This window comes from Prunus avium, chromosome 8 (assembly GCF_965620075.1).
Source record: "Prunus avium chromosome 8, drPruAviu1.hap1.1, whole genome shotgun sequence".
Classification (NCBI taxonomy): domain Eukaryota; kingdom Viridiplantae; phylum Streptophyta; class Magnoliopsida; order Rosales; family Rosaceae; genus Prunus; species Prunus avium.
In genome coordinates, this window is record NC_142291.1 from 29,368,740 (window position 1) to 29,384,083 (window position 15,344).

The 15,344-nt window shown below is 35.7% G+C and overlaps 2 long non-coding RNA genes across 8 annotated transcripts; one reads left to right on the forward strand and one right to left on the reverse strand.

The window, feature by feature from the left end:
- Positions 1 to 9,003: 9,003 nt before the first annotated feature.
- Positions 9,004 to 13,621, forward strand: LOC110762155 (uncharacterized). 7 transcript variants are annotated; one of them, XR_015826433.1, is made up of 9 exons: positions 9,004 to 9,504; positions 10,289 to 10,326; positions 10,723 to 10,774; positions 10,904 to 11,000; positions 11,139 to 11,200; positions 11,298 to 11,432; positions 12,407 to 12,471; positions 13,166 to 13,246; positions 13,361 to 13,621. It is a non-coding gene; the product is annotated as an uncharacterized LOC110762155 (long non-coding RNA). The 7 variants fall into 7 exon arrangements; XR_015826437.1 differs by having other exon boundaries at positions 11,331 to 11,432; positions 12,412 to 12,471; XR_015826434.1 differs by having other exon boundaries at positions 11,353 to 11,432.
- On the reverse strand, positions 9,317 to 10,369 carry LOC148292499 (uncharacterized). The gene is made up of 2 exons (XR_015826440.1): positions 10,256 to 10,369; positions 9,317 to 9,586 (listed from the first exon to the last, which is right to left on the reverse strand). It is a non-coding gene; the product is annotated as an uncharacterized LOC148292499 (long non-coding RNA).
- Positions 13,622 to 15,344: the final 1,723 nt, after the last annotated feature.

The following is a 15,344-nucleotide window of genomic DNA, read 5'->3' on the forward strand; positions in this document are numbered from 1 at the left end:
ACAGAAAGGGAGGCTCCGAAAAGGAGGCCACAACAAAGCAACTGTAACAGTAAAATATGAAGAAATGTGCAGAAAAAAATCCCATACCACTAATGGAAGAGGAACCAATTAGATGACGTATGATCATTGACAATCACAAGCAACAAAAATATCGTACGTAACGAACATTCATGCGAAAATAAAACTTTTAGATGTTATGCTGCCCAAACAAGGACTTAGGGGGGACCAATAATATCCTCTTACGAAACTATGAAACAAGAGCAAGAAATAAGGAACACAATTGTGAAATCAAAACCAAATGAAAAAGAATAATACGTTAATGGTCAATGACCAAAGCAAACATGATAGAGTGGTCGCAGACAGAATCTCCTCAATTTTCCATCAAAGACAATTCCCACGGGGGCCACCACACATAGCGATCATGGCGATCTGCAAATCGCAGATCTACATGTGAGTGTGGCGATCCGACTGTGCCGGAGACTGAGAAACATAGAAAACAGATAGTAAGAGAAACAGAGAAACTGAAACAGCACTTCGATTCATCTCCGTATATTGACGTTCTTAATCAAAGTTGCGATACTAAAACCCAAAACCAAAAGGTGGAATAGTTCTGCAGTTGGTGGAATTGGGAAGGCAATGGGTGGTTCCCGAGAGGATAAGTCTGTGTCGAAACTTCTCTGGGTTATCTGATGTTGTCCGGAAATCTTCTTTACAAGTTAAATCCTTGAACACACTCACTCATATTGTTAATATTACTGAATAAATGGCCTAGGCGGGGGCTAGGCGGGCTAGGCAGTCTAGGCGGTTGCTAGGCGGTCGTGCTATGAGAGAGAGAGAGAGAGAGAGAGAGAGAGAGAGATGAGGATTGAAGAAGAGAGGTCGGTTATGTCTGAGCGAGAGAGGGGAGCTAGAAGATGGCTCGTGTTCGAATGAATTCAAGGAGAACCATTCTATCTCGTAGTCATTATATTGTATTTATAGCGTATAGCCGCACGGCTATACTGTTAGATATTCTATTTTTAAAAAAAATTAAAACACCAAGTATTTATATATAATGGGATCCTTTTTTTCTTTCAAATTTTTTCCTCGATTTTTCGTTTATCGATAAGAGTAGTTTATAATATTATCCATTACTATTATTAGGCCATTACCCGAGTCTTTATTGTCCTCGTTTAATTTTTTACTTTTCCAGAGTTATTACCAGTTTAAAGAATTTGGCACTTTCATGTTTAATACTCTATTATACACGTACGTACGTATTTTTCAATGATACATCCATGTTCTGTACATGTCTTAAAGACTCAGTGAAAGTTTTGCATATATACGGGTGTATAGTACATTTGAGATGTTGAATGTGAGAGTGATGGTGTAAACTCATCCATTTTCTCTGCTTGGTTTTGTGTTTCAAGTGAATTTGTTTATGAAGTCTGAGTACAAATAGAGGAGGTCAAGGAGAGTACATTGGAGATGTATGTCTTCACCTTCACTCCCCTCAGCAGTAGATAAAACCATCTACTTTCTATTTGTATATGTATGGTCTTGTACCGCATGAGAAAAAATACTATTAGTATTTGCATATCTATGACAACATTCACATGTGTCAGTTAATTTTTGGAATAGGACTATCTGTTAACCGATCTAATAAGAATTTCTATCGTTATGTGACCATTTCCAAATAATGTGCAAAGGATTCCAAAATTATAAAACACTGCTCAAATGCCCAAGAATCATATCCATACTGAATTTGGTTTTAACTCAGCAACAAGGTCATACATGAAATATCACCACATAAGGTCCAAATATCACCACATAAAACTAACAAGAACTGTAGAATCATTCTCAATACATTGTTAACTGCCTATTTAACTAAGGATGTTCTTTTCTTTTTTCTTTTTTTGTCATTAAAAAAAAAAAGACTAATGATATTCCTTTGCACTGTTATGGGCCAGCTTCTCAATTTCTATTTCAGGTTGCCTTTTTGATTCAAAAATGAAGTCTTTCACACAACCTTCAGCAGACTCTGTCGCCCTCTTAATCTGCCATCACAACTTTGTGCCATTAGCCTTCGAAACACTTAACGTACACCAAGTATAGAAATTATTCAACAAAACCGATATCTATCAAAAGAACCTATGACAATCGCCAATTACCAATGAAGAAATTGAAAGTTTCCTAAGACGGAGGAAAAAGGAACAAGAACACAGAGAAGAATCTCAGCTCAGCTAAACGCATCCTGCCTTATAATATAGATGGAGAGACAAAACATGCTTTACGTTAAACAATCTGGTCTTTAACTACCTAATAATACCTCAGCACTAATCTTAGCCATAATCTGTTTCAAAGGCCAAGATGCTATACTTACAGACAGAAACAACAAATTTTTAAAAAAGACAATCAACAGCACCTCTAGCTGGCAAGGTACTTTGCAATAACGAACTCCTTTCATGTTTGCACCTATTTCTAAATTCTAACTCGGAAAATTTGTCACTATTCCATTGAGCATCATATAGTTCTAGTTTCATGAACACTCCTACAAGCAGTCAACTACACAAACTGGTTCACATTATCATTTTGATAATGAGATATGGCAACAAGAGAGACGTTGTATAACAAAATCAGTTCAAATCACAACCTAAATTTGGTCCACAACTAGCAACTCAAGTTCAAGCCCAAAATCTAAAGAGCCCAAATTTTGAACTAAAAGTGCAAACAACAGGAGAAAATTGTAACCGCAAGACTAATTTTCATTTTCTCCCTACCATTTCTTAACAAGATCAAGATCCAGTAGTAATTTTACGGAAAGAAATCACCTAAAGAACAAAGAACATACAGGGTTGAGAGCATTGGGCTCAAAGCCATAATCAGCAGCCAAAGAGTAAAAGTACAGACTTTGACACTTGTTCAAATCTGAACTTGAGGGTCGAGGTCTTTTAAGAGTCATTATATATAGTTATTTTTGCCCGTCTATATATTGAGAGGAAAACACATATGAACTTGTCTTAACCACTTGAGCTACAAGCCTTTTGAATATATATTGTTTCACACATTACTTATTTCCCCAAATCACAATTTGGCACATTTGTAAAAATAATTTTATCAACAACACAAAGAAAAATATTTGCACACCTATCAAACTGAATTTGGCAGGAAAATAGGAGGCGAATTCCCACCATAAAAGCTTGAAATACTTAGCCAAATAATTGGTAAGCAGAACAATGGCCATGTTGCATTACTTTCCAAAATGCCTATAGACCATTTACTATTCAAAACCAGGTATTAAGAAACTGAAAAGGAAAATGCAGGGGCTGTATATTGTTGCGTCGATTCAGCTGCACCAAAATGGATTCAGCTGCACCAAAATGGATTCAGCTGCATCTTCAACTTGTGATACTCGCAAGTGCACGAGCCGTTCGGTAGTATAGCATATGTAAGTGCGAGGTCGATTCCACAGGGATTGGTGATTGAATAATCCAATTCAGTTTTCCTATACAAAACAGAAGAACAAGAAAGAAAATAAATAAAACAAGAAAGAAAGAAAAGAAAATAACTCAAGTAGATAAGTTCCCAAGTTCAATTAGATTAACGGATTGATTCTAGCTAAAGTATGATTAAGCCATGGTGTTTGGTCATAACCTTGTGTTCCTAATTCCCTAATTTGATCATTTGTTGTCTAACCTAAAATTAAGCATTAGGAACCCATTAAGCATAGAAGAACAATTTAAACAACCAAGTATGTATCTAATCCCTGTTGTCGAATGTCCATACATACTCTTCCTATTCATAGTTCAATTCGAATTAAAGCATGGTGTCTACTCTTAATTCAAACCAAGATAGCTAACATGCAAGCCTAAATGGTGATCAATCATTCAAACTAGCATATTAACTTATAAGCATAATGAATAAGAACAAAAACCATAATTGAAACTTGGAAACTAATTAAACTTGAATACTTAAGAAAGAATGTACATTACAAATAAAAGTAAAGTAGAACTAAGAAAACTTGAAGGAAAATTTGGTAAACTCATTTTGTTACAACAATTGACAACTTGAAAGGAAACTAAGAGAATTTGAGGGAGAGAAAGGAAGGGAGCTCTAGAGAAGTGTTTGAGAGCTCCCCCCTTGGGGTGTGTTTTGAAGCTTGAAGGCTTCTCTATTTATAGGGCTAAGAGGGAGGAACATCATGATGAACTCCCACACCATCCTTCATCTTTTGCTGCACCTCAAGCTTTCATCACATGGGTTCAAAGGTGGTCAGATGTGGCTGCCCTTTGCTGCCAACCCATGTGATTGCATTTTGCTGCCAACCCATGTGGTTGCCTTTTGGTTGCTGAAAAACGAGTTTTCTGAACCAGTCTTGGTGTAGGAAGGCCAGAGGTTTCAAAACGTATCCAATGGGGCTCAAATTTGGATATGTTATACTAGACACCCATTGGAACAACTTCTATGAAGAAAGTATTTCCATCGGACTAGTATAAGTGTGCGTTTTGAGCCTTGCAAGTTGGCTGCCGAACAGAGACTGGAATTGACTTCATTTCATTTCATTTCTTTCTTTTTGCTTCACATGCATGCACATGCTTCCTCTTTCAATTAAAACTTGATTTCCAGCTCCAAAGTGATCTGCCAATTCAATTCCCATGTTCAAAGGCCGAAGCAAAATGCCTCTCATCATTCCTCATTCTTCTCTCTCTCCTTTCTCTTTGCTTCCCATGCATGCACATGCTTTCTCTATAATAGCTCCAGCATGTACCAACTTGCTCCTTTAGAATTTCATAGCTGGAATGCCTCCCCACTTCACTCATTATGCTGGGTGTAAAGTCAGTTATAGCTGGGGTGAGGCACATGGCTAAAAGGAGGCACATGGAGGCACATGACAAAGCTGGCAGCTGCAAATCCTCCTGAGCAGGGTTCAGTGTTGGACGGGCTAAGGACTCCACATATGTTCAATTGGGCTGAAATTTGGATATGTTGTAGTAGACACCCATTGGAACAAGTTTCATGAAGATCTTCACCTCATCCGAGCCCCAGAGAATACTGATCCAAGGCCAAGAAGTTGACCTACGAAACTGGGCTGGAAATGGGCTGTAGCCAAAATTAGTTTGTCTTTAAGCTCTTCTTCCATTCACCCAAATCAGGCCCTAACATGCATGGATTGCATCATTTCCTATCCAAAGCCATCATTGTTACCTAAAACTCAATGAACTGAAAGATAAACACAAGAAAGATTAAAAGCACAAGTTTAACTCAAAAACATAACCAATTCATAAGCTAGAAGGGTACAAAATGATATACAATTATGAACCCATCATATATCTCAGTAGCATACTAGCAAATCATGTTAATGAATCACAAAACTGCAACTCAATCAGTTTAATCAGCTAGTTTCCCTCCAGCATTCATGGGTAAAGAGAAATCTCATATACCTGTAATGCATCATGTATGCTGCTGCCAGTGCTTTGACTCAAAAGGAAGCGGAGCAGGTGAGCCTTGGCTTGGCTATCTTCTTGTCCTCTTCAAGAGAGATTAGTGAAAGATTGGCTGGGTTCTCAATCATCAGTTTAGCTACCAGATATCCTGACATGCTCCAGGTCTGGTACTTCCTCACTTGCTTCCCGATATATCTCCCTGCCTTGCCGTCATAGTATTCTGGCCACCCGTCTTTTTGAGAGGCACTGCTCCACCTGTTCAGTTGCTCTCTTAGCAATCTGAGGCCTCCCCGTCTTGATACATGCTGCAGTAAGCAACCACAGCAGTGCTACAAGACAGATGCAACAACTTTAACCAATTGTTTTAGAACAAACACATAAGTCAGAATTCTGCGAACAAGCATCAAAATATCATGAATAGCACAACCATTTGGCACGCTTTCCCAAATTACATTCAGAAATGTATCCCACAACATTTATATACCTGAAGATTTCGATTGGAAAAGTGGTTACAATCAGCAAATAAAGATATTTAAAATAAAAGATACTATGTCAGATAAGTAGTGCTTGTAGCCTAGTTTACTAAACAAAAACAATAACTAGGCTACTCACATAAAGTGGGTACTAATGTTCATGAAATGTAATTGAAAGGTCTCAGTCAAATAGAACTAGCACTAGGCTTCAAGTAGAAAAATAGAACTGCAAATTGTAATATCAAGCAAATAGACACAGGGGACATTATCTGAAAGATTTACAAATCAACGGAAACTAACAAAACCAGCCTTGAGCCACCGATATTTAAGCAAAAACCTTTATACTTTAATGGTGAAAATGACTACTAGAGGTGCTAAAATGAATAAACATAGCACGTAACAGAGACAAATCAAAACAAGACGTGAACAAAAAGAACAGAAAAGATAAAGAGCGAATGCAAATAGCACATTGTGATAACACCATCTCCATGAGAGGCCAAGAGCCACCATTGTGATAACTCCATGAAACTTCTCTGGGTCATCAGTTGTTGTTCGGAAATCTTCTTTACAAGTTAAATCCTTGAACACACTCACTCATATTGTTAATATTACAGAATAAATGGGCTAGGCGGGCTCTAGGCGGGATAGGCTGGGGCTAGGCGGGCTAGGCGGTCTAGGCGGTCTAGGCGGCCACTAGTTGGGCTCTAGGCGGTCTAGGCGGGCGCTAGGAGGGCTAGGCGGGCTAGGCGGTTGCTAGGCGGTCTCCAAGGTCAGTGACGAGATGAAGATGGTGCTATGAGCGAGAGAGAGAGAGATGAGGATTGAAGAAGACAGGTCGCCGGTTATGTCTGAGCACAAGAGAGAGGGCCTAGAAGACGGCTTGTGTTCGAATGAATTCAAAGAGATCCATTCTATCTCGTAGTCATCATATTGTATTTATAGTGTATAGCTGCACGGCTATACTGTTAGATATTCTATTTTTTTTAAAAATTAAAATTAAAAAATTAAACCCTATAGTGGAATCCTTTTTCTTTTAAATTTTTTCCCCGATTTTCATTTATCGATAAGAGTAGTTTATAACATTGTCCATTACTATTAGGCCATTACCCAAGTCTTTATTGTCCCCTTTTAATTTTTTACTTTTTCAGAGTTATTATCAATTTAAAGAATTTAGTACTTTCACGTTTAATACTCTATTATACGCGTACGTATGTATTTTTTTATAATACATCCATGTTCTGTATATGTCTTAAAGACTCGGTAAAATTTATATTTTTTAAAAAAGTAAACGTACAATACTCGTATTGTAAATTTACGTAAGTATTTCTCATGTTTAATACATGTATTTTTTACAAAATTTTCAATAAGACACAAAAATTCACGTATTATACAAATAATTCTCACATATTATTGAATAAAAATAATATATATTAAATTATTATATAATGGCCGATTAATATCTACTTTAGATATGTTGAAACTAGCAAATTAATATCTCTAGAGTATAAACTAACGCAATAAAGATGGTGCTTTTTTCTTAATTTTTTATTTATTAAATTGTATAGCCACGCGGCTATACTAGCTTCAAACTGGGTGAATAAAGGAAGGTTTTGATCACTTGTTCCCGTGGTGGCTGCAGCAGCCCGAGCAGCCACTATAGCACCAATCCTCAGAGTATAGGAGCCACCTAATTTTACAATTGATTGAGTGTGGAAATGCTGTTCAGGATACAGGATTGAAAGACTTAAGTTAAGAGGAAATCTGTTTTAGCCCTTAGGAACTTTCAAGTTACAAGCCAGAATCCTTCCGCAGTGTTGTTTTCTTAATCCATCCATACTTGGTAAAATAGATCCAACACCAAAATTTTGTCTCTCATCCAGTTTAAGAATCCATAAAGTTCATATTAGTTTCCCAAAACTATTAATAACAAAATACTGCAGATTGTTTGAGAAGGAAAATAACACTGATTTACAACTGCCAATTGGGACTGTAAATTTATTCAAGAAACTATCTCACTAGTAATTTTGATTGAACTTATGCACAAGAAGGAAACATAAAAAAAAATGCTCAGGGATCATGAGTCAACTTTTCAAGTGAAACAGTATTTGACTGTAACATTAATCCTAGCAAGGGATCACCATCATAATTCTCCTTGACTCCTCCAAATTTAGCAATCGAAGGCTCTGGGTTGATGTTTTGAGCCATAAACGACATGACACTTGAAATAGATTTCATGTATAAATGTAATTGATACGCATAAACTACAAATATATGCAGATGTGAATAAGAAATGATCAAAAGACACCAGGAAAGTGGCATAAAAAATAGTAGAAGTAGGCATCAAGAAGAATCATTCACGTTGATATGCAACATGGACAAGAGTTTCCATTATACACCTAGACAATTATCTTCTTTCCCTTCAAAAGTAACCAAATTCAAGCTGTACAGAGAGGTATTTATAAAATCAAGTTTGCATCACTGCAAAACATATTTCTAAAGGATATATGTTTTTCTGAGACAATAAAATTAAATTTATAAAGAGAAGAGAAAGGAGTAAAGAATATATGACCAACAGAGAAAAGCAGCAAAACAAAACGGTGTGAAATAAAAAAGAAAAGACAACTTGATAATCTGCGTGTGCTTTAATTTAATCTCTTTGTACCTATAAATTGCACATGCCTATATTGCAAAGATTACAGAAATTCATACGAGAATTTCCATGCTTAAGTTGCAGTAGATAAAGGAAAAAGAAATTACCACAAGAACCAAAGTGGTTACCATGACAGTGAGTACATACATTGCCATCAACATTGACTCTATGACGCCTAACTTTCTCCAGTAACTGCTGCATACACTCAGCAGGATATACCAGATCACCTTCTGGAGTACCCCAGAAAGCGAATGCCTCCTCCACTTGCTGTAAAAAGAAGAATATTAGAAACTTTGGCCAAATTATATATATACTAAAACTGAATAAAAGTTACTGTTCTTAGACTATTCATTTTAACAGTAAAATGCCGTTTGTGCCCCTGCTTAACTGGTTGCCCTCTTACCCAATGAACAGAGCAATGTCTTTTTTGCCCTGATGACCAACGACATAACCCTTTTGCCCTCTTATTCTCTGGTTCTCCTCCTCCAGCATTACGACTCACTTCTCTTCATACAATTCCCACCATCAAGAACCGAATTTTGATCGCATCCTCCAAGCACGCTGAGCTTCCCCAACTCTTCCTCAGCAGAACAACTCAAATTTTCTGATATTTCACACTCCTCCTTCTCCACACAACCAATTGGCACAGATCCATCGGCAGTTTATTCAGACCCAGAACCAGTTGGGTCATACACATTAAGAATTGGCCTTTGGCCTTCGCCGCCATCTTCCTCTCCAATAGACTCTTCTTCAACCACCTCAACCTTGACCTCCCCTGTTTCTGCCGTATCAGGGTTTGGTATATCTTGAAACCAGACTCAAAATCCAAGAACGAATCTACAAACGTGAAGTCTTGGGGATCAACAGGGGCAGGTGGGTCCTTCGAATTCTTGGTCCTCTGTCTGACGTTCGTCTGACAGATTTCCGATCTGCGATTTCTTCCATCGTTTCTCTTCAGGTTTGCATCCCCTCAACTTTTTAATGGATTAATAGCTTGCTGATGGGTTTCTGAGAGGTGGATGTTGATGTTGTTGAATTATCTGACAAATTTGAATGTTTTGATTAAAGAAATACATATGTTAACGCAGGAATATTAATAGTCATGCTACAATTTGTTTAAATTAACATCTAATTACCAAAAATAAAAACAAAAAATTCATGCTATAATATATGTAACACGTTGTTAATCACATCACATTATGCAAAACATGTATCCAGGTTTTGTAATAAACATTGGTTAATTAGCATGGAAATGACTATAGAAAGGGGTTGTGTATATGAGTGTGTTGTTCTGTTTTGATAAATGGGAAGGCAGCTGTGATTGGATTTCTATTGTTGTTAGATTTTGAAATTTTGACTGGTACAGGTATTCTCAAGGGAACTGACTTTTTGGACTGTATTTACTCTGTTTCAAATGCTTTGCAGTAAACATTTCTCTGAAATGAACCAAAAATTATATACACTACTTAACCCAAGCAAACAAAAGTGGGTGGTTTTATGAGTCATAATATATATATGTATATTATTAATTTGATGTTAAAGCTCCTTCAGTTTGTCATTTTGGATATCTATATAAGTGTATATGTTTGTAAATCTTTTGAGAAGTAGACCATTTTGGATCATTCTTAGGTTTTGCACTTCCTCTATCTAAAGCATCTGTAATATATAATACAATTTACATCATAGCATATGCTTTGTAATATACTTACAAAACTTGAGCCGCTCTTCTTTTAACTTGACAGATTTTCGATCTGCGAGTTCTTCCATCGTTTCTCTTCAGGTTTGCATCCCCTCAACTTTTTAACAGATTAATGGCTTGCTGATGGGTTTCTGAGCATGTTGTTGAATCCTTTGATTCCTTGCCCAAATTGATTTTGCTGCTGTGATGATATGTTGTAGTTAATATTGTTGTGGGAAAGTAAGCATGCCAATTTCAACAATTTGTAATGATTTTGCTGCTGTAATGGGTATTTAATTTGTTGTTGTGATAATAGTTTTACATGTTTATAATATCTGAGCATGTTGGTGAATCCTTCAAGGACATAAGGGCAAAAGTTTGAGTCTTTGTTTTATAATTATGTTGGATTGAAAATTCGGTGCCTTTGTTCTTTCTTGCATGTGCTTGGAATTACAATGAAAATTTTCTTTCATTCTTTTTTTTTTTTTTTTGTTGAAGGGTTTGAGCATGAGGACAAAGGTGATTTTGCAACCTCACCAAAGCATTTCAGGTAAGAACCATATCCTTGAATTGCTCTTTTGGACCAAAATTAAGCCTTTTGTGTGATGGTTTATCATCTGATTGGGTTCTATATTTGAGCTTATGGATTGGTTCATGGTGGATTTGATTTTGCACTCAGAGTTGCTTGGGTGAAACTGATGACTGTGTGCATTGCAGTACTACAACAACAAAATGGCGGAATTACATCTATTCGTGGACTTTGAAATAGAAACAAGGTTTGCATCTTTTAATCGTCTCCACTGTATTTCAATTTCTTTCCCTTTTATTAATTTTGATTATATTTCACCCCTGTGATGGGATTGAACATGCTTTTGAATTGGTAATGGGAGTTGACTGTTTGTGCTTGAACAAAGGCTTGCCATTGGCCTTGCTGTTGTCGTGGGATAGAGCCAGCGTATATGTACAAAAAGTTACGGTATACATTATTCTCTCTCCCTCTCTTTAATTTCAGTTTTTTTTTTCTTTAATAGAATTTCGTCAAATATGTTGGTTCTGGATTTTTGTTGTTGAAGAAATATACAATAAAGGTGTTCTATGACGTTCAGTGTAAGTAAATATCTTTTGAAGAACAACACTGGATGTTGACTGACTTTGAAGGTGCTACAAGAAAAAATGAAGTAAGGTTACACATCTGGTCTAGCAAAGAGGTTTGTGAATTGTTCTCTCATCCACAATTTTTTTTTTCTTTTAATAAGTCAATTACATCTCAGCCTTAAATTCACATTTTTATATATATATATTTATGTTAAATTTAATGAGAATTTCTGTTACAGAATTCTGAATTATGCATTTTTTTTTTTTTCCATTTAAGGGCACTGGGATGCTTAGGGGTTCTTTTTATTCTCTTTTTCAGTGCATGTTATAACTTAGATAGGTCTGCTTTAAGAAGATTGGTTTTATGTTTGAAGAATACCCATTTGGTTTTAGATGTAGTTTATTTAGTTAAATATATGGCTTCTGGTGAAATGGATTAGCCAAATACTGCATATGTAATCTGCATAAAATTCTTAGCATTGTTGTAAACAATTAGTTTAAGTGGAGGATTGTTGTATGAAATTTGGTAAACAAATATCTAGAAATTAGCTTCACAGTTTCTTAGGTTCCATCTAATTTGGTTTTTGTTTTTGTGTGATATATTTCTCTTAGGGTGTGTCAAATAGTAAACCTCCAAGCATCCATTCCACGATATAATGCAATAGACTTATTCCAAAACTTAAGTCTATTGTTTTGATTGAGTGTTTTAGTACTCATATTCAAGTCATTTTTTAATTATAAATCCCTAATTGATGATAATTCCTAATATTTTTAATTAGTTGAAATTTTTATAATGAGTTATTGGATGAATGTTTATAATTTTGTATGTGGATAATGATATATTGGATTGGATTAATATTGATGATTTTGTGTGTGGATCATGTTTTGTTGGATTAGATGACTATGTATGATTATTTGATTTGTTGGAATTTAGGGTTTATGATTTGTTGATTAAATTTTGCGATGGACTTCTTTTCCTTTCTCTGTATGTTCATTTGTCTTAGTTAAATTTGTTTCTAAAAAAAAAAAAAGATTTGTTGATTAATTGATATGACTGTTTGGTTTGATTAATTCATGTGTATGGCAGAAAAGGTTTGAAGCTGCATTTGGAGACTCATGTGTTTGGCTTGTGAGCTTGATTTGCTTCCCTAGGTTTTAATTATCTTCCCTCTCCATCTCTGATTTTAATCTATTGGTTTAGAAAAGCTCATATTCAAGTACCTTTTAAACTCTAAATCCCTAATTGATGATAATGCCTAATATTTTTAGTTAGTAGAAATTTTTATAATGAGTTATTAGATGAATGTTGACGATTTTGTTTGTGGATAATGATTTATTGGATTGGATGAATATTGATGATTTTGTGTGTGGATAATGATTTGTTGGATTATAGATGACTATATTTGATTATGTGATTTGTTGTAATTTAGGATTTATGATTTGCTGATTAAATTTTGTGATAGACTTTTTTTTGTTTAACTTAATAATCTGTTTATCCATGACGTGTAAATAACGTAATATCATATTAAAAAAATTTAAGGGGTGTTTTGAATCAAGTGCTTCCTTCAATTCTTCAGGAAGACGTCTATTTTGGTAAACTAAATTGAGTTTGAGCTTATGGGGTTAAACTTTTTGCCATATTTTTATTGCGCAGTTTCTTTTCTTATTCTTATATGCAGAGATGATTTTTTTTATTTTTTTTTCAGTTCCAAACAGATTCACATTACTTTTCTCTTGCTGAAATTGTGAAATATAGTATATAGGGGAACCTAGATTAAGAAATAGCAGTTACGCATTATGCCCTTTTCATAAAACTCTGTATATTTTTCTTCTGATTTAATTTCAGGCTTCCATGAAAATTTTGATCTAGGATGCAGTGATTTGAGGTGTAACTTTGCGCTTACTGGATCTCTCAACTCAATCTTAGGTAATGAACTCTACAACCCGTGTTTTTTTTTTTTTTTTTTTTTGGCTTTTCAATACCTCCTTATTGCTTCCACTCCATGATGCTAACTTTATTTTGGTTTCTTTTGTTTTGTAGATGAAGTCGGTTTTAGCAGAACATGACTATATGTAAAGACCTATCCAAACTCTTTTGAACAATGAGCAGCTCAATGTTGTCGATATTTTGATGTTTTGACTGCTACTTGATTTATTAAAATATGGCCAATATTTTGACATGACAAACAGCATAAAAAAAACATGTTATTATCCTATTTTTTGTTACTTAGACTTGCTAAACAAAGCATGATACCACTATTTAAATCTCCATGTCAATATAAATAGTACCATTTTTCCTACATATTTTCATAACTTTGTATATATTTTACACAATTTTAAAACCCGCAGCATCGCGCGGGCATTATTGCTAGTATTGACTAAAATCAAATACAGAATGTAGATTATTAAGGAGGGAAACTTGTAACAGAAGCTTCCTGAGTTCAAAAGATCATTGAGGAACTGCATTTGTCTACAACCACAACACACAAACAAGATAAATGCAACGGATCTCCAGAACTGTTAAGGAAAAACTACCAAGGCAAAACCTTAGAAGGTGAGTTAGGGTTCAAGAGAGTTGAGTTTCATAAAGAATCATAAACTTACTAATGAATTTCCAAGTTCCAATTGAAAAATCAAATCATACAACCTAAGTTGCCTCCCGATTTTACCTCAATGAAAGCCTTTGGATCTGGGCACTTGTGTTGCTTAGATAGTCTGAGTGTGCACTCAGCAGCAGTACGCCCATCACGAAGAGCAACAGCCTTGAAAAATGACATGAGGCTTTGATTTGAAGAGTCGCTTCCGAGAATTGCTCTGAGCCACCCGGACAAGGATATTTAAAGGATGCATGTCTGGATGAATAAAGTTGTCCACCTGAAAGAAGAAATTCTGATAACTTAAAACATACTGAAAAGTAGCAAAGACCAGAACTTCTGAACTCTCACTAATAATTAAACCACAAGAAATCAAGGAGAATCAAATCTCTCTCTCTCTCTCTCTTTCTCCCTTGATTTCTTGATTTAATCCGATCATGCCCTTGAAGATCATCGACACGTTCCCCTTGTTCATAAGTTTCCACCAAAACTGCAGGATGCACAAGTGGATACAAAGGCTTGGGGAAACAGACATCCTTCCATCTATCGGAGAGCCTTTTCCAAGCAATCATGTCTCACTGCACTTGTTGCTGGAATGACCTGGAATAATTACTCCGGTAAAAACTGTTGGCGGTATTGTACAATTAGAAGGTATTTCCTCTAGCAGGAAACATATATATAGTCCCTGTAGAATCTGTATTGGGGAAGACGAGTTAACCAACATATTCAGAGAAGTATGAGAAAGAGATCTGAAGAAGAAGAGGGAAAGATAAACAGAGAGAAATTGCAATCTTGATTTCTGTATTGCTTAATTGCCTTTTAGCTATAGCACTATTACACTTTATACCTGTAAAGCAGGGCTTAACCGTCTAACGAATCCAGCCATCTGACTTCCTCACTACTAACAACTCACGTGCTTTGCACACCTAACTCACTAACTGTTTAACAGTTCATATTTTTTCTACCCTATTACATTCCCTAATCGAAGATGAGTACAATGCTGTGAAAATATAGGACTATGTAGTCCCTTTGTGAACACATCTGCTACTTGCTCTTCTATAAGAACATACTGTACCAGTAAATCTTTCTTCTGAACTTTCTCTCTCACAAAATGATAGTCAATGTCGAGATGTTTGATCCTGGAATGGTAGAGGATTAGAGTTAAGTGCTAGGGCAGATAGGTTGTCACAATACATCACAGGAGGATTTGTTGCATTCCTAAGAGGACACAAATTAATGTGCAAACAACCAATTAAAAATACCCGCAAGTGCACGAATCTATTGAAGTATAGATTATGTAAGTACGGGGTCGATCCCACGAAGAACTTGTCGGCTTCCTATAAGTTCTAATTTGAGTACGTAAAGAACACTTAATTGACACACCACAAATGCACAAATGCAAAATGGAAACTAAAAATGAGTAAAGAAGTG